The following is an 18,723-nucleotide window of genomic DNA, read 5'->3' on the forward strand; positions in this document are numbered from 1 at the left end:
CGTTCTGGAAGTAGCCTTCATTTCAGTTCAGTAAATACCCCAAATGCAGACAGGAGTTAAAGTCCAAATCCTTTATTTTTTTCCTTCAAAGTCTTATCTCCTTCACTTGGGGCTCAGCTAGTTTTCTGGAGGCCTTCTGTAGTCTTGGTTCCGAGAACTTAAGCTGCCTTTTCTGGCTTGTGAATCCCCTCGAATAAATCCTGGCTGAGGCTCCAAGAGCTTCTAGTGGGCTTCTCCTTGCTTGCTCTGAGACCTTCTCCTTATATGCCCCACATTGAGCACACACCAATCATTACATCACTAAGAAACCATTATTTGTTGTAGGATTAAATCAATGCTAAATTAGATTTAACCATTGTGTCCTCAATTCCACTCAGTACCTTGTTTCAAGTTCTGGCCCATAACATCTCCTTGTAGGATCAGATCAATCATACTGAGCCATGCTAAATTAGATAATTATTGTCTCTATCAATTCCAGTGACTTAGCACCTTGTAAGAATCTTAACAATATACCCAGAAACATATATGAAGGAATACAAATGCTCTGCTCCTGTGTAATCTCTGTTGCATTGTTTTCTGTGGGGTATGTCCACTGTGAATAGGTCATTGCCATAATGAATAGAGTACCAGAATTTGAGTTCAAATCTCACTTCAGACTCTTACTAACTGTATGACTCTGGGCAAGTCATTTAACTGTTTGCCTTAAGTTTCCTCATCCATAAAATGAGCTAAAGAAGGAAATGACAAACTACTCCAGCCAAGAAAACTCCAAATTGAAGTCATAAAAGAGACTGAACAACAAAATCTCCACTGAGTTATTCTCTTTGCTGGATGTCTCTATTGATGCTCTCTGCTATTATCTGTTTTGGACCCCTAAGCAGTTACACTAAACCATCTATTATTCCTTCCTAGATTGATACAACTTTTCCTCAAAAAGGAAAAAAGTCCATTTAAAATCAAGCTTAATAGCCCACAGGCTGTTTTTAGCTCTGTGATGAAAACTTCAGACAGAGAACTAGCCAGATAGAGAAATCCTTAGGTTTCTGCTATCATCTCCAATAATCCACAAATCTAATAAATATTTATTAAACACCTGTTATATGCCAGGCTCTGTTCTAAATGCTTGGGATGCAATTCATAAAAGAGAAGGTCCCTGCCTTGGAAGAGCTTACAATGGGGAAGGGGTGGGAGAAATAATATACAAAAGGAGGCCAGAAAGCTGGTGAAGGGGCAGTGATACCAGCCCAGGGGCATCTTGTTCTGTGAAGTCGAAACCAGACAGAAAAGCTTAACTCTCTTTTGAACTCCTTTTACATAGTCACTGAGGTTCCCTTATTCTTGACTCTTTTTTTAGGTATGATTTCAAAATTGCTTCTAACTCCAATCATATCCCTGGATTTCCTTCAAATCATCTCCATACTCCATTTAGCAAATGTGTATAGGAGTTAGATAGATTTCCTTGCATTCCTTATAATGTCCCCTGAGTGCCATGCAAATCACTTTAGAAAAAATACCAAAAAAAAAAAAGCCAGTTGGAGGTGATATACCTGCTAACTTTTGCCAACCAAAATTGCCATGCTTCATAAATAATATTTATTACATCTCTACTCTATGCAATGCACTATGCTATTTGCTGGAATTATAAAGATAGATATGAAAATTAATATTACCTCTGTTTTCTTCTGTATGAGTTTAAATGATTTTATGCAATATTAATTTTATAATTGAGTCAGCTTTTCCTCTGAGTTAAAGTTATGAGTTATCATCCCTAACAGGTATATTATATATCTTTGTACAATTAAGGAGAGTCTTATCTCCCTGACAAATCCTTCTATATTAGCAGTCTGCTAACTCAGATCTACTTTACAAGGTCTGCAAGATGCTGATGGGTCCCATAAAATAATCAATATTTTTTTAATTGTCAAAGAAGAATAGCCCCATGTGGGTATGCAAACTATTCTGAAACAATCAGAAGGATGATTTCAGAGAGCCCTGGGGAGACTTACAAGAACTTACATTAATGCTAAATGAAGTGAGCAGAACCAAGAGAACATTGTACACAGAAACAAGATTATGTGATGAGCAATTCTGACAGAAGTGACTCTTTTCAACAGCAAGGTGATTCAGGCTAGTTCCAATTGTCTTGTAATGAAGAGAGGCAGAGAGAGAGTACTATGGGGATTGAGTGTGAATCACAACATTGTATTTTTCACTTTTTTTTTTTTTTTTTTTTTTTGCTATTTGCTTGTATTTTGTTTTCTTTCTAATTTTTTTTCCTTTTTGATCTGATTTTTCTTGTGCAGCATGATAATTGTGGAAATATGGAATTGCATATGTTTAACATGTATTGGATTACTTGACATCTAGGGAAGAGGATAGATGGAAAGGAGGGGGGAAAAAAGCTTGGAACAAAAGGTTTTGCAAGGGTGAATGTTGATCTTTGCATGTATTTTTTTAATTATAGCTTTTTATTTACAAAATATATGCATAGGTAATTTTTCAACATTCACCCTTGCAAAACCTTCTGTTCCAACTTTTCCCCTTCTTCCCCCTGCCCCCTCCCCTAGATGGCAGGTAGTCCAATAAGTTAAATATGTTAAGGTATTATGCATGTGTTTATATATATATATATATATATATATATATATATATATATATATATATATATATATATATATATATATGTGTGTGTGTGTGTGTGTGTGTGCGTGTGTGTGTATATACATATATATATAAAATATAAATTATAAATAAATAAATAGATAGATAAATAAATGAATAAATGAATGAATGAAATTACAAATCATGGGGGCAGCTAGGTAGCACAGTAGGTAGAGCACCAGCCTGGGAGTCAAGAGGACCTGAGTTCAAATCCAGTTTCAGATAGTTGATACTTACTAGCTGTGTGACCTGGGATGGTCACTTAACTCCAATTGCCTCACACATAACTAAAAAAATCACCAATTATGTTGTCCCAACCCCTATGATACTGTCTACCTCTATATTTCCCAAAACTATATTAAAGCTGGTGAGCCTTACCTGAGGATCTTTGATCATTAAAAAAGTCACTGATCCAATTTATTAGTTACTGTTAGGCTAACTAATAAGTTGATCATGTTCAGACCTTTGTCTCTCAGTTTACCTAAATTTTCAAACAGAATACAGGTACTGTCAGTAAGAAGTTTCTGATCTAATGAGGATATCAAGTACATAACTAATTGTTACATAATTTACTAACACAAGAGAGGATGAAGTAAATTCTAGAAAGTACACAAAGTACTATAAGAAATTCAAGGTATGAAAGATCATGGTGATGGAGGGAGACGTTCTGGTGGAGAGAGAAGGCTTCTTGGAGAAGATAACACACTGGGCCTTGAAAATGGTCTGAATTAGAGTAGTTGCAGTGAACACAGAAAAGAGCACCCACATATAAGGTAGATTACAGAGGTGGAAACAGTAGGACTTAGCTATTGATTAGATAATACCAGCTCTACTAGCTATATTACCCTAATAAGCCACTCAATTTCCCTATCTGTAAAAATGGGCATAATAATAGTACCTACTTGTACGTGGTTGTTTAGAGAGTTAAATGAGATAACATATGTAAAGCACTTTTAAATTTTGAACTACTACATAAATGTTCATTCTTTTTATTATTGTAATTATATGTGAGGAAAGGGAAAAAGGAAGAGTCAAAGTTGATGCTAATAAATTACCTAGGAGAATTTAAATTAGGGGTAACATTAACAGAAATATAGACATTAAAGGGGGTTAGTGTTATGGAAGAAAGTGAGTAAATTTAAACACAATGAATTTGAGGTGTCAACAAGCACAGCTAACCAATTCTTAGTTGGGAAGATAATACTTGTTATTGTTCACCTTTTCTTCTTAAAGAGGACTGATGACTTAAGGAGGGTAATATCTTGAATTGTGCATAAACTGGATTTAAATGAGGTAGAACTGTGCAAAGTCATCAGCTTTATTCTCTCCTCAGATCATCATCATCAGATCCAGTGGCAAGACAAAAATCAAGACAACTGGCAATGGCCCAGTAAATATAGAACTAGAGTTCTGGGAAAGGACATAGAGTGGAGAGAGCAATTTAGAAATCATCTTTTTGAAAACAGAAGTAACATAGTATCTGATGATTGAAAAGATCTGGATTTGGAGTATGAGAGCCTGGTCCAAATCCTAACTCTGCTCTTTGACTCATCTGAGTGAGCTTGAACAAGTCTTTTGACTTAGATTCAGCTTTCTCATCTATCAAATAATGCCATCCCTTCCCACTTTGCCTTTATGATCCTTCCTTAAATTTCAAGTTATGAGAATAGATAAGCACAAAGACAAGAGTATAGAGAGAAAAGAAAAGAGATGTAGAACAAAATCTTGAAGGAATAAGAAGAGGAGTCTGGAGGAGAATAGTCAGTACAAAGTAGCAATGGTTTGCTTAGAAATATATAAAAGAAACTACGGGCATGCAGACAGGGAAGTAAAGGGAAGTAAACATATCAAAAAAATGAGCACAATCACAGAGTCAAATGCCACTAAGATGTCAAGAAGGAAGGCAGAAGGAAAGAAAGAAAGAAAAAAAAAAAAACATTGGCTTTAATAATAAAAGAGGTCATTCATGACTTTGAAGAGTGCTATTAAGGTAAAACTAGAGATTACAAATTGAGGCATGAGTAATTAGTCTTTCTAAGCGAGGGGGAAGCAAAATATAAGATAACAACTTGAAGGAGAAGTAAAAACAAGGAAATCCTTTTTTTTAAATTGGGGAATCTTGAACATCTTTATAGAAATTGAGGGTGAGGAGCCAGTAGAGAGGCTCTCTCCCATGATTGAAGATGCGTGAGAGGCAATGATTGATGGAGCAAGGCTGTTAGCACTGTAATTGAAGGAGGCTGAAATGCTTTGCTGCAGTAAGGTGGTGTTAGGTGGAGAACTGAAGAAGCAGGGAGGCTTAGCTATAAGCAGCATCAATGTTGTTGCCTTTATGAGCACTGAGTTGTCTGCAGAACATGAATCAGACCCAAGTCAGCCTCTGGGTTTAGGAAGGGTACAGCATAATCTGGTTTTCTCTAGTGTCACTTCCATGGAAATGCTGACCCATAAGAATGTAGCCTGGAGATTTTATAGGATCATAGAATTGTAGATTTAAAACTGAAAGGTACCTTAAAGATCATCTAATCCAATTCCCTTATTTTATGGATGAGAAAATAGCAGAGGAAAGTAAATTAACTTGCCCAAAGTCTCTCTAGGAAAAAATGATAGAGGCTGGACCCAAATGAAGTCCTCTGACTCTAAAGCCAGCACTATTTTCATTTCACCCTAGAGGAATGGAATAAAGGAGTTTTCCCTTTCATGGTCAATTTGTGTGTGCTGCATCTCTGTTGGATAAAAATGATCAACTTTCCCCTGGGTTAAGGGTTAGTTTTCTGATAACACCTGTGTTTTAAGGGTTCTATGACTGAAAAGGAAGGCAGAAAGGATGACTGAGATCAGTGAAGAAATTTGAGAGAATTCAGTCAAATTATCTGCAGAGAATGAGGAGAAGAGAGTGGTGCTAGAGAAAGCTAGAAAGGAAAAGTTTAGAGCAGACAATATAGACAATACAAGGTCAATAAGTGAAGGGAGGGAATCAAGCAAGCAGAGAAACAGATTAAGCTGCCCCAAACTTCTGTTTAGAAAATTGATATGGGGAAGCTAGGTGACATAGTTGGACAGAACACAGGTCCTGAGTCTAGAGTACCTGAGCTCAATTCAATAAAATACTATTGAAAAGGGAAAAAAAGAACAAAATTAAATCAATTGCATGATTTTTAAAAGGCCTTTATGATATTAATTTTAATAGTTAATATTAATTAAATTTTGATTAATTTTCAATATTTATTCATGAATTAATTAATTCAATAGTTCAATTAACCTTATATTCTGCTAAAGGGAAAATATATCCCCAGATAAATGCAGTATGTATATAAAATAATATCAGGGAATTGTCAAATAACTAGAGAAATCAAGAACAACCTCTTGAAGGGGTTGCTTTTGAGCTGAGCTTTGAAGGAAACTAAAGAAGCTAAGGAAGTTAAGAGGGGGTACAATTCAAATGTGGGAATGCAAGTATTTATGAGGATTATTGGGCTGGGGCAAAGAGAAAAGTGGATTTGGACATATAGGCAAGAACTGCCCAGACATAGTCAATTCAAGGATGAAGCCTGATATACCACTGGCATCTTCTGTATGCACTGGTATGCCCGCACAAACTATCCTATAGTGTAATCTTTACAGTTAGTCTCCAGGGACCTATCCTAATAGCTGTGTATATTGAGAATTCAAACTGGATAAAAATCCTATGTGTAGTATACATAGGAAAGCCTTCAGTCAAAGTTCCAACCTTGTTGTTTGTCAGAGATGTTTTAGTGGAATGAAATGTTTTAGATGAGTGAAATCTTATGAATCTAATGTAGTAAATAATACTTTTAGCTGGAACATAGACATGATTAGATAGCAGAAAATTTGTCCTCTGGATAAAGATATATAAATATAATGAATTTTTCTCTGAAACAATACCCTTTCTTCAACAGACAATCTCTGTCATCAGCAAAATCACGTGGGGCTCCTCTCATCAGAAATGGTGAGAATCCTCATTTGATGGTCCCCTTCACTGTGATGCCATCAATTAGTCCTCATCTTCCTCAGCTGCTCCCTGGGATTAACCCAGACAAACCTCTATGATAGGGATGGGAAGAAGTTCACAGCCTTATTCATTCTGCCTCACTTAGGTGCCCTCTGGCTGATAAAGGAGAGGTAAGAGACCCATATGATAACATTTCTAATTTTAAGGGTCTTACTTGTCATCCCTTCTCTGAACTCTCTCTAGAACCTAATGATTTATGGACTTTAATTTTCCCAGAGACTCACTAAGTGTCTCCTCTTCCCCTCTGGCCTGTCAGGGTATTTAACTCCTCTCTCTCTCCCCTTCCCCTCCTCACCCCCCTTTTTTATTTGAAGCATCCATCTGAAGCATCCTGAGATGAGGAGGTTTGCAATGCTGAATGCATTAAATTCTTGACAACTCTATTGATTTCCTCTCTTCCACTGCATAATGCAAGATATATGTAAGCAGATAGGTTGGCCCCCTGTCCCTTACTGTAAAGGGACTCTGCCTTTTCCCCCTATCTAATGTCCCTTCTCTCTGGCATATGATGATGTATAGAGGTAGTGCTTGTCCCTTATGTTGATGATGGATTATCTTCCTCCCCAATATTATTTTCCTCCCTGCTCATGGACGTCTTCTAATTTATCCTCTTTACAGTGGCAGATTGGATGCCCCACATACTGCTCATTGAAGTTAAAGCTGTTAGTGATGGGAAGCAGGGGAGCATAGAAGGGTTTATGTCAAAATGAAGGCAGCACCAACTCTGGGGCCCTGATGAGTGAGAATGAACATGACTGGAGCTATGGTTTCTGAGATTTCATCTAACACTGTGTCTACTGCTCCAGGTTATCCACCCACACACAGTCACCTCCACCATTTTCTAATTCCCTCTCCTTCAGTACATCATGGAAAACTTGTCCTCATTCAGCTTCGTTTTGTGTCTTATCTTTCCTTATTAGACTACTCTCCTTAGAGAGCTTTCTATTTCTTATTTGTATTCCCAGAACTTAGCAAAGTATCTAGCAGTTATACATTCCACATGGCATTTGTGACATGGAACCTTTTCCCTTAATTTGGAAAACACGAGTAAAAAAATTTTGACCTTCCCTTTATACCAGAAAAGTCTGAATTTTTTTTCCTTTTTTTTATGAGGTATTTACAGTCCTTGTTTTAAAATTTAGTATTAAAATGTGGTATTAAAAGGTAAAATTTATTGATATTATATAAAACTATAAATATGTTTTGGACTTCTAAAATTTTTTCTGTGTAATCTGTGATTTCCACAAAACTCCCAAAATATATTCATTTAATTTCTTGTGCTGATCCACAATATTTCAAAAAAGAAAGAGATGTCAAGGAAATCAAGAAGTGGAAGGGATATTGTATTTAGTAAGTACTTTTAAAATGTTTATTGAGTAACTGCTTCTCATTTAAGAAGCCTTCCAGGATTGACTCTTCCTAGAGAGCTCATTTATTCTTGACTTCTCAGGCTTTCTCTGTTTGCACTACATTTACTTGTACTGCCTAGCATGTTGCTTTGGAAGAATTCCCAAACATGTGTAAGTGTTTTGTCTTATAATGTCTTTAAGGGCAAAGTCTACATCTTCCATCTCACTAATCCCACCCCCTATACGGGACTCAGAAGAGAACAAGGCATTCACTAATCCAGCAACAATTACACCATGCAGACAAAAAAAGGTTAGGTCTTCCTTAAAATATATCAAAACTTACAATGATAAACCACGATGCCAGAAGACTGGAGAGGAAGTGTGTTATATATCTCCTGACAGATGGACTTAAAAGGCATATAAAAATGAGATTTACACTTTTGAACATGACCAATTTGTATAATTTTTTGTTTGTTTGAGAGGGAATTTTTTTTGGGGGGAAAGAGGAGGAAGGGAGGAAAAGAAGGAAGAAAAGAGAAAGGGTGAGAGGAAGGAAGGAAGGAAGGAAGGAAGGAAGGAAGGAAGGAAGGAAGGAAGGAAGGAAGGAAGGAAGGAAGGAAGGAAGGAAGGAAGAGAGGGAGGGATGGAGAATGGGAGGAATTAAAACTGTCTTTGAGATTTAATTGATCTAGGAGACTAAGGCTTATATCATAGATGTTCCTTCCTTTTCAGCTAAATACAAAAGCCAGCACATGAGGAGTCAAGGGTTCTTCCCATAGAACTGACATGAGCTATCGACTAATGCAGCATTGCAGGAAAACTGTACCTAACTAAAAATCAGTGTTCATCCCTACTAAATAGCTTTCCATTCTATTGTTAAGTTCTTTTTGTTACCTGTTAGGCTACAAGTGTCTTATTTGTTTTCCAGTCTTGAACCTATGGCAATAAGCCAGCCTCTTTCAGGCCTGGTCTACAATATTTCGCATTAGTTGGCTACATTGGATCAGAATGACTGTTACAGTTGAAATGTCAGAAAGGTAAAATAAAAGAAAGGGAACACCAGATAATGGATACTCTGATGTCTTGGATCCTCTGCATACGATGCTTCTGATTATGCTTTTAGCTACATACAAGGGGCTCCCCACTGACCCAGAGTGAAATGTTGGCATTCAGCAATCAGAGATAGTTGCAAATATTCTCTGGATCCTTAAGAACCACGCCCCCAAAATAAATAAACAACACAAACTGGCATTTGCTTAATTTGTGTAGCTTAGCGTTTAAGATAAGTTGTGATTTCTGGACCCATCAGTTTTACAAGTCCTAGGCTCTCCCTGAAGATATTAATTTGGGGGTTGTCTAGGATCTCTACTGAATGAATTGCTTGGGACTTCTTGCTATGATATTAGAAAGGCTATTAAGAAGCTTTCACCATACTTTCTTGAATCTCTTGGTTGCAGAGCACCAAAAGTACTTGGAAAACTTCAGAATATTCCCAAGACTTCAGAGACCTTTTAAGAGGTGAGGAAGATAAAACCAATATTTCCTTCTCTTTCTCCCTTCTCTTTCTGTCTCTTTGTGTTTTTGTGAGTCTATCTCCAACCTCTCTCCTTTCCTTCTTCTGTGTATGGCTGTTTCTCTCTGTCTCTGTCTCTCTGTGTGTTTGTCTCTCTGTTACTGTCTTTATCTCTGTCTCTCTAACTTTCTCTTCCTGTGAGGAAAGAAAAGGTTATTTCTTCTAACCTTTTTCCACTTCGGCATTTATGCCTACCTGAACCTATGCCTAGGTTTTGGTCCTCTTCACAGGATCTTTTGGGTCGTTTCTTTCCATAATTATAGAAAACTGAACAAAAATCATGAGGTGGATTTTTCCAGCTCTGAAGATGATATATGAGTTTAAGACATTGGAAAGTCCTGGGCCCCTCAGTCATGATGGCTGCTTAAGTGGAAGGAGCTTCCTGCAGCTATAATCATGACTCTCAGAAGAGGTACAACCACAAATTTTGTTCTGCCCTGGCTTGCCCAAAACCCATGGACCAGGGAGTTGTTCTGTCAGCACATAGCCAAAGTGAAGGTAAACTACCTATTTAACAATCTCACTAAATAGTTCTTGTTAATGTTTTAAGTACTAACCTCCAAGAATGTAATATAATTATGTTATTGCTTTTTCATATTTAAACTTTGTCTTTTGTGTTCTGAGCATTTCTTTTGTGTGGAATAAATAAATAACTGTCTTTTTACCTAATCTACATTGTACATTAAATACATCCCCCTTTTGGAAGATCTTAATCATTTATCAAATCTAAACTTTAAGTGATTTTCCCCAAAGATCCAAGGTGTGTCCTGATATATACTTGGCTATTGGACCCTTATGACTCTGGAGAAGAAAGTGAGGAAGGTGATCTTGCACAGCCCTGCCTCACTTAAATCCAGTTCACTTGCATCACATCCCTGATGTCATGGTTCTCTCAAGAATAAAGGACAAACAACAACACAAAGACTCAGAGGATTCAAAAAAGAAAAAAGAAAAAAAAAAAAAAAAAAAAAAGAACCTGATCTTTTCCATTAAGGCCAGGCTCCTCCAGGACTAATCCAAGTCTGGAATTAGTGTTCTATTTAAAGAAAGGAAGCAAGAGCCACGGTAGCATTTCTATGTAGTTACATAATAATCAGAGTTGATACATCACAGACTGCAAATAACACACTGCATATGCAAACGTTTCATAGAATGTTAAGTAGTATTCATAGAAGTCACAGAATCTCTCTTCTTTCAACACTCAAGACCCACTTTTTACATGACACACAAAATTTGATAAAGGTAATCTTTCCTGATATCACCAAGTTTGAGGGACCTCTCTCCCTGACCACTATTTTTAAATTTTATTTTGATTTATTCTCTTTACTTATAGAAGCAGCATAGAATAGTGGTTAGAGGCCTAGCCTTAAAGTTAGCAACACCGTATTCATATCCACTCTCAACACATGAGACTATGACTTCTTGAGGGTAGGGAATGTGTTTTGTTACCCCTGGTGCTTAGCACAGAACCTGGCACGTGGTTGTTACTGTTCTTCAGTCATGTCTGATTCTTTGTGTTTGTAATAATGGGTTTGTAAATAATGGGAATTTAAAAATGGGCTTGTAATAAAATCCATTGGGGGTTTTCTTGGCAAAGAAACTAGTTAGGGGCAACTAGATGGCTCAGTGGATAGAGCACCAATTCTGTTTTCAGAAGGACCTGTGTTCAAATCTAGCCTTAGCAACTAACACTTACTAGCTATGTATCCGTGGGCAAGTTACTTAATCCTGATTGCCTTGCTAATAATTGTCTGAGGCCAATTTTGAACTGAGATCTTTCTGATTCCAGGCCTGTGCTCTATCTACTGAACCATATAGCTACTTAATAAATTTTCCTTGATTGACTGATAGTGTGACCTTGAGCAAGCCACTTAGCCCTTCAATATTCTAGGCAATTCACTAAGATCAAAAATTGCAGAAAACTTGTTGATGGTAATTTGTAGAAAGAATGTTCTCACCTAGAAACCCTTCCTATTAATGAGATCCAAAGTGCATTACTAGGGGATTGTGTATGAATAGAGTGCCAGTTTTTCCTAAATTCAAATCTGGCCTCAGACAGTAGTTGTGTGACCCTGGGTAAGCCACTTAATCCTATTTGCCTCCGTTTGTTCACCTGTGAAATGAGCTGGAAATGGAAATGGCAAACACTCCAGTATCTCTGTCAAAGAAATTCCAATTAGAGTCATAGTCATACATGATTGAACAATAACAATTGCAAACTCTTTTTTCTAGGGTAGTTAAAAGAGATAGAAAGGTAGAATGACCCTGATCATTTCCAGGTTTGAAATTTTAGGATCCTTAAAGTACTTTATAACTCTGAAATATTAAGAGTTTAAGGCTTAAATTACATAGCCTTCAGGACTTTTTTCCTATTCATATGTCTTTGCTCCCTCTTGTGGCCATTTATACTCCTTACTCCTAGTACCATTTTAGAGAGGAAAGAAAACAGGTCACCTCCTCTCTCTAACACACAAGTGAAAAAATTGAAATCCAGAGAGAGTTACTTGTCCAAGATTACATAGCCAGAAGTTGCAGATTCAGGATTCGAATTCAGGTCTTTTGTATTCAAATTCAGTGTTTGCTATACAGTGCTAGGAGAATGAACAGTGGTGGCTATGATGACTGAAAGGGGCAGTACCACCTAGAACTGGTATTAGGCAAACTTGTAAAGTAGAATAAGTTTAGATTTTTTTTCCCACTCATTTATTTCATTCCCCTAGTCCTTCAATATCCTTCAATCCAGAAGATGCCAAGTTGTACCTTATTCCAGGAGAATCAAAACTAGCCAATTTTGTTCCCTAACAGAAATGGTACCCATTGCAACAAGAGCAACTATCATGATTCACATCCTCAAATTCTGCTACTGGAAATGGGAGGGATTTACAAGGAACAGGTCCCCTAAGATGTAGCCTTTCAAGTGAGGAGAAAAAGGAAGTATCTCCAGTAGCTTCTCATTTAATTAATTATTGATGCTAACAAGGTGCTTAGCTAAGTTGTTCTAGGTATTGGTGGAATGCAAGCACAGCTAAAAGTCCTAAACTTCAGCACTCTAGGGCAGAGACCCAGTTGCCCTGCCCTAGTTACAGAATGACTTTTTAGTAGAGCTTTGCTCAGAGTTGTCATGCTCAGAATATAATAAATTAAATCAAATTTTAAGTGAATGTAATTAATTAGATTAAATAGGTTAATTTAAAATAATAATAAACTGATAATAATAAATAAAAATAATAATAATTAAAAGGGATATTTAAAATAATTTATTCTAACCCTCCCTCACTTTACAGATAAGGAAACTGAGACCCAGAGAAATGAACTAACTGCCTCAGAGTTGTGCCAAAGTCCATACTAAAACCCAGATCACCAAATAATACCAATCTGTGCTCCTACTCCTAAAGTTCTTGATAATAATGAATGGAAGTATTATAACTTTCAGGAGTATTCCCTTTCATATAATTCCCTTTCATATCTTAAAAAATAAAAATGTGCAGGTCCTTAGAGACTTAAAGCTAACATATTCCTGCTTCAATTCAAATTGACAGCATTTATTAAGCACTTTTGATAAAGAAGACACTCTTAGGGGCTTATAGAAAAATAAATGACAGACTTTGCTGTTTAAGAAGCTTGATGGGGGAAGGGAAGATATGGAGTGTTCACAGTTAGGTATTATAATAAGATTATGCAATCAAAAAGACCTTGGCTTTTACCAGAATTTTGTGCTTCTATCTCCTTGTATTCCTCACTCTGAGAAAGTTGTAGGGGAGATACCAGATTTATTATGAAGAGGCAGACCATAGCCCAAGTTGGAAATGGAGCAGGTGAAGCTCCCTTGACATTTGGTAAGGAGATCAGGTCCATGAATAGTTTTGCTCTTTCAGCCTGGAAGAAATAGGGAGACCCAATCTTAAAATAATAATAATATCTTGGACCAAACTCTTCTGCAGCCCTACACTTCTCCCTAGTCCCAGGCAATTTCTTTCCTCTAGGCCTCTTATGTCCCTGATCATCAGCAAGTCCAGCTTTATCCCCAGAGTGGTAAGCATCAAACAGAAAAGGTACAAAGGAATTAATCTCATGACACAATTCCAGTCCCTATAACAGATGGTAAGGAAGTGGGTTTTTTTTTTTTTTGTTTTGTTTTTTTTAATTTTGTGGGAAGGGAAAGGCATTTTTCTGGCACCTCTCAAATCATACCATGTAAGCTTCTGGCTACTCTGCCTTCTTGTAAAGCTGCTGGTTATAAGTCCAGTTCCTGGCTTATAGCATCCTAATTAGTCCAGAAATGAGAAGGGTGAATAATTGGCAGTGAAACAGTACAATGTATGCCTGAAGAGAAGAGACTGGAGAGGTGCCCACCTCTCTGTCCTCACTTTCTGCCCTCCCCCTGGCTTTCTGAGTATCTGAAGCCAGCCAGCATCCTGGAAATATATACCATGCCTGCCAGCTTCCAGTGAAACTCCAAAGAAAGAACTTCATTTTCATTGTTATGTGATATCATAAAGGTATACTCTCTTTGAAGGCAGAGATCATTCCACTAAAATCCTCCACAGGGCCTAGCACACTTCTAGCCATGAAGTAGATGCTTAGTAACTGTACACTTTGAAAGACTTGGAATTTTTATGGGTATAATAACAAAGAACTTCATGGTGAAATATACTACCTACCTCCAAAGAGAAACATGATAGATTCAGAGAGTACCTAGGGAGAAACAGAGAAAGAGATGTGGGAGAGAGAGGGAGGGAAGGAGGGAGGAATGGAAGGAGAGAAGGAAAGACAGAGACAAAGACAGAGATATAGGGATACAGATATAGATAGATGGATAAATTAGATACAGATAAATGATAGAGAAAGAGATGGAGAGAGAACAGAGAGAGAGAGAGAGAGAGAGAGAGAGAGAGAGATAACATTGCTAATATGGAAATTTGTTTGGCTTAGTTATACATTTTGCAACCAAATTTTTTTCCCATACTTTCTCAATTAGTACATAAAAGGAGAGAAAGGTGGAAGAAAGAGATTGAAAATCAAATTTAAAAAATTTTTTTTAAAGAAAATGAATGTACATGACTTGATTGGCATGAGAATAGCCATGCAAAAAATGACAAACCTGAATCAGTGTCAGTACTAATCAGGGCAAAGTTAAGAAGTATGTTTTTTTGTTTTTTGTTTTTTGTTTTACTGGAACTGTAAATGTCCTGTCCCTTCTCTGGGAGGAGGTTTCTTTTCTGTATAACCTTTTCCTCTGTGAGCAGGTTTCTTGGAAGGCTTCTGGAGCCTTCCCCTACAAAAGTGTGGGATTGCTGGAGTTGAGAATCCATGAGACTTCTTCTCTTTGACTCAATCCAGACTGCCGTCCAAACTCAATGTCCCATTCTAGACTCTCTCCAGGCTCAATGTTGCCTCTTTTTATCCTCCCAGAGAATGGGCTTGTGAGTACTCCCAGGTGCTTGGGGAACTCCTACAGCCAATGAATTTGCTTCTTTAAAGTATTCCTTCAAAGTGAAAACTCCTTAAAGGTTTGAACTAAAGGTGTGAATTCTAAGCTACAGAATTGTTAAGTACCAACTTAACACTTAGTAAGAACCTAACATCTCCTCCTTTCTTTTGATTTAGAACATAAGGTGGTCATGACCTTGAAACATAAATCCATCAGTATGGGAGGTATTACACATAATTACATAAATTAGATAAACACATAGTAACATAACACATGCTAGAAGTGATGTAACAAATAACATGATCAAATAATCATAAATTGAGAATTTATACATGTCCATAAGTCTATTGTCCATTAGTTCATGTGCCAAAAATCCAATGATTCCTGCTGGTTTTAAAGTTCTTTAACAGTCTTCTTATTAGCCATGCTCTTTCAGTGTCAGATGTTTCTTAGATTTTCTCCTTTGTTTTGAAGTCTTTCTCTTTTTCTGTCTCTCTCTGATGGACAGGGCGAATATGACTCGGCACCCATCTGATTCCTTCTCCATCTGAAGAAATACACCCCAAGCAGTTAACCTATCTGGTCCCTTCCATTCACCACTTTCTGGGTCTCTCCATATCACCTGTCGATTATCTAAGGACAGTGGAGCTGCTCTCACTGGACACTGCCCTTCTGGTGGGTTATAAAACCTATCTGTCGCAGCCAGTGCATCTTTGTCAAAAATTTAAAAATTAATGGTATAGAGAACTAAGTTTAGAAGTTCTCTAGGGTTACCTGTGGCTCCCCCTTTCTTTTGTTTTTGGAGGAGTGTCTTATGTCTCTGTTTCTTCTCTCTACTATTGCCTAACAGGTCACTTCCTCTCTATGATACCTAGTTTCCTTCTCTGTAAAAAGAGAGGACTGGATAGATACTTTCTCATGTTTTTCTTAGTTTTAAAGTTCTCTATGGTTTTCTTTTTTTTTTTTTTTCCCTGAGACTGGGGTTAAGTGATTTGCCCAGGGTCACACAGCTAGCACATGTTAAGTGTCTGAGATCATATTTGAACTCTGGTCCTCCTGAATTCAAGGCTGTGCTCTATCCACTGCGCCACCTAGCTGCCCCCTCTATGGTTTTATATTTGATATATTATGGGGTTGGTTCAACTCCACTTTCTAAGGTTAACATCTGCTTACTATGCCTATATTGATAACTATTCTTAATCTAAATAGATATTTAGACCATAGGCTTGTAAAGGTTCTTGTTTCAGATAAGAAGAAAAGTGTCTTTAAATGAACAGTGAGCTAAGATCTCTTCCCTTTCCTTTCCTTTCCAACATACTCCTTCCTATCCCCCTCAGAGGGATCATGAATGTGTAGCAAGTATTCCCAATAGTCCCTTTTCAGAAGTTTTGTTGAGAGAATAAATCATTGAGACAGTAGGGAGAGTAAAATATATGTGTGTGTGTAGGGGTTTGGAGGGGAGAGGAGGAGAAAAAGAAAGTAAACTGTAATAAGATTGGAAAGGTAGGAAAGGGCCATTTTATGAAGGGCTTTAAAAGTCAAATGGAAGATTTTATATTTTATCCTGGAGACAACAGGGAACTATTGAACCACTAGAAGATGATACAATCAAACTTATGTTTTAGAAAGATCAATTTGACCACTAAGTGGAAGCTGGACTGAAGCACAGAGTTACTTAAGGAAAGGAAATCAATCAGCAGGCTATTGCAATAGCCCAGGTAAGATGATGAGGTCCTGCACCAAAGTGGTGTTAGTGTAAGAGAAGAGAAGAGGGCATACTAGAGGTGATGTGAAAGTAAAATCAATAGGATCTGGCAATAGATTGGATATCGAGATGCAGTGGTGTGAGAAGGAGGAGTCCAGGGTGACACCTAGGTGGATAGGTGACTAGGAAAATGATGAGGTACTTAGGAAGAGGGAAAGATTTTAGAGGAAAGATAATGAGTTCAGTTTTTAACATATTCTGTTTAAGACAACTCTGAGACATCTAGTTTGAAAGAACTGGACCAGAAATGTGAGCTGCATGCAGTGTACCACATTATAGGAGTCCATGTTGGCAAGACAAGTCAGGTTTGGCACAGATACAGATACCAGAACTAGAAGCTTCTGAGAGCATGAGAGAAGGAAAACAAATTCCCCTCCCATATTCTCTGGCCCTCAAGTTGATATAAGCACCTAATGTTTTAAAAAGGAATTCCAGACACAAAATTCCTTCCCCTAATCCTTTCATCACCTAAGGAAGGCAGGAAGAGCTACAGAAGGTGAGTGATCAGGCTAAAACATATAAAATAAAGTTCAGCTTTTGAAAAGATCTTAATAATGTTGTTTAGAAGAGTACACGGTACTCCAGTGTAGATTGCCTACATTCTACTACTACTACTATAACAATAAAAAGAACAATTACTATTAGTACTCCTGCTGCTGCTACTATTTCCTGTTTCTATTCCTTTGAACTGTATTTCAAGCACACCTCCATTCCTTCTGACCTCCCAACTCTCTTCTACCTCAATCACAATTATCTCAAAAACACTTTCCTGTTTCATTCATTCCTGTTTTCCTCCCTTCTAACTTTCTCATCTTCTCCCTTGCTCCCTCCGTTTGTTTCACTTACAAGCCAAAAACTAACCCTAAATAAGTCCCAATATAGGATTAATGTTATTACCACACAACACCAAGAAAAAAAAAAAAAGTCACAGAATTTCAGGCCCAGGGTTAATAAAGATTTCCAAGCCCATTTAACCTAATCTGTCCCTGTACTTACTTTCTACAACATTCCCCCCATCACCACCAAAAAAAAAAAAAAAAAAAAAAAAAAAAAGGTTATCTGAGATGTCCTTGAAAGTCTCCTGGATTGAGGAACCCATTGTCATTTCAAATAGTTCACGGACTTTTTGAGGTGTCTAGTTATTAGAAGGATATTTCTATTCAAAGAGCTAAAAATCTGCCTCTCCAAAATCTTAACTCATTGCTTTGTTTGCCCCTCTAGGGCCAAGCAAAACAAGTCTGATCTCTCTTGCACATGACAGTTTTCAAATACTAAAAGACAGCTATCTTGCCCTCTGCTATATCTCTTTAATCCGACACAATAAAGTGCCAGGGCTGTCCGTCCCTAACGACCTTGACAAAAGTCTCCTTCAAGATTTCAGTCCACAAACATTTAACCACCTACTATGTGTCAAGTTGTCATTGTTTAGTGAGGACTGATGATACCCCGTCTTGACTCTATGAACTGGATTTAAATGAGTCATCAGTCTCACTTCCTCATCCTGAATCCAGTCACTTTAACTATAACATCTTGAGATGCAGTGGACGACCTCGGAAGTCGTCGATGCCTGACCAAGCTCTGGTCCTCACTTTTTAAATAGGGGCGGGTTCTCTATCCCTCAGACTGTGGGAGGGCCGGACTGTAGTAAAAACAAAGCTCACACTCTGGCTCCGCCCCTCAGGGGGCGGGGCCGCATAAACGTCCTCTGCGGCTGCATGTGGCCCAAGGCCGGAGGCCGGAGTTTGAGGACCCCTAAGTCCTCCACAGCATCTGCTCCAGCTGTTTTCACGGCCATTGAAACAAAGTGCTCTCATCCATCCATCTCCTCCCTCCTCCCCCATGAAATCTTCTCATGCTTGAGGTATTTACCACCTTAACTCACGGACAGGTTTGAAGCGTTTAAACCTGCTT

The sequence above is a fragment of the Sminthopsis crassicaudata genome, chromosome 4 (assembly GCF_048593235.1).
Source record: "Sminthopsis crassicaudata isolate SCR6 chromosome 4, ASM4859323v1, whole genome shotgun sequence".
NCBI classification, from domain to species: domain Eukaryota; kingdom Metazoa; phylum Chordata; class Mammalia; order Dasyuromorphia; family Dasyuridae; genus Sminthopsis; species Sminthopsis crassicaudata.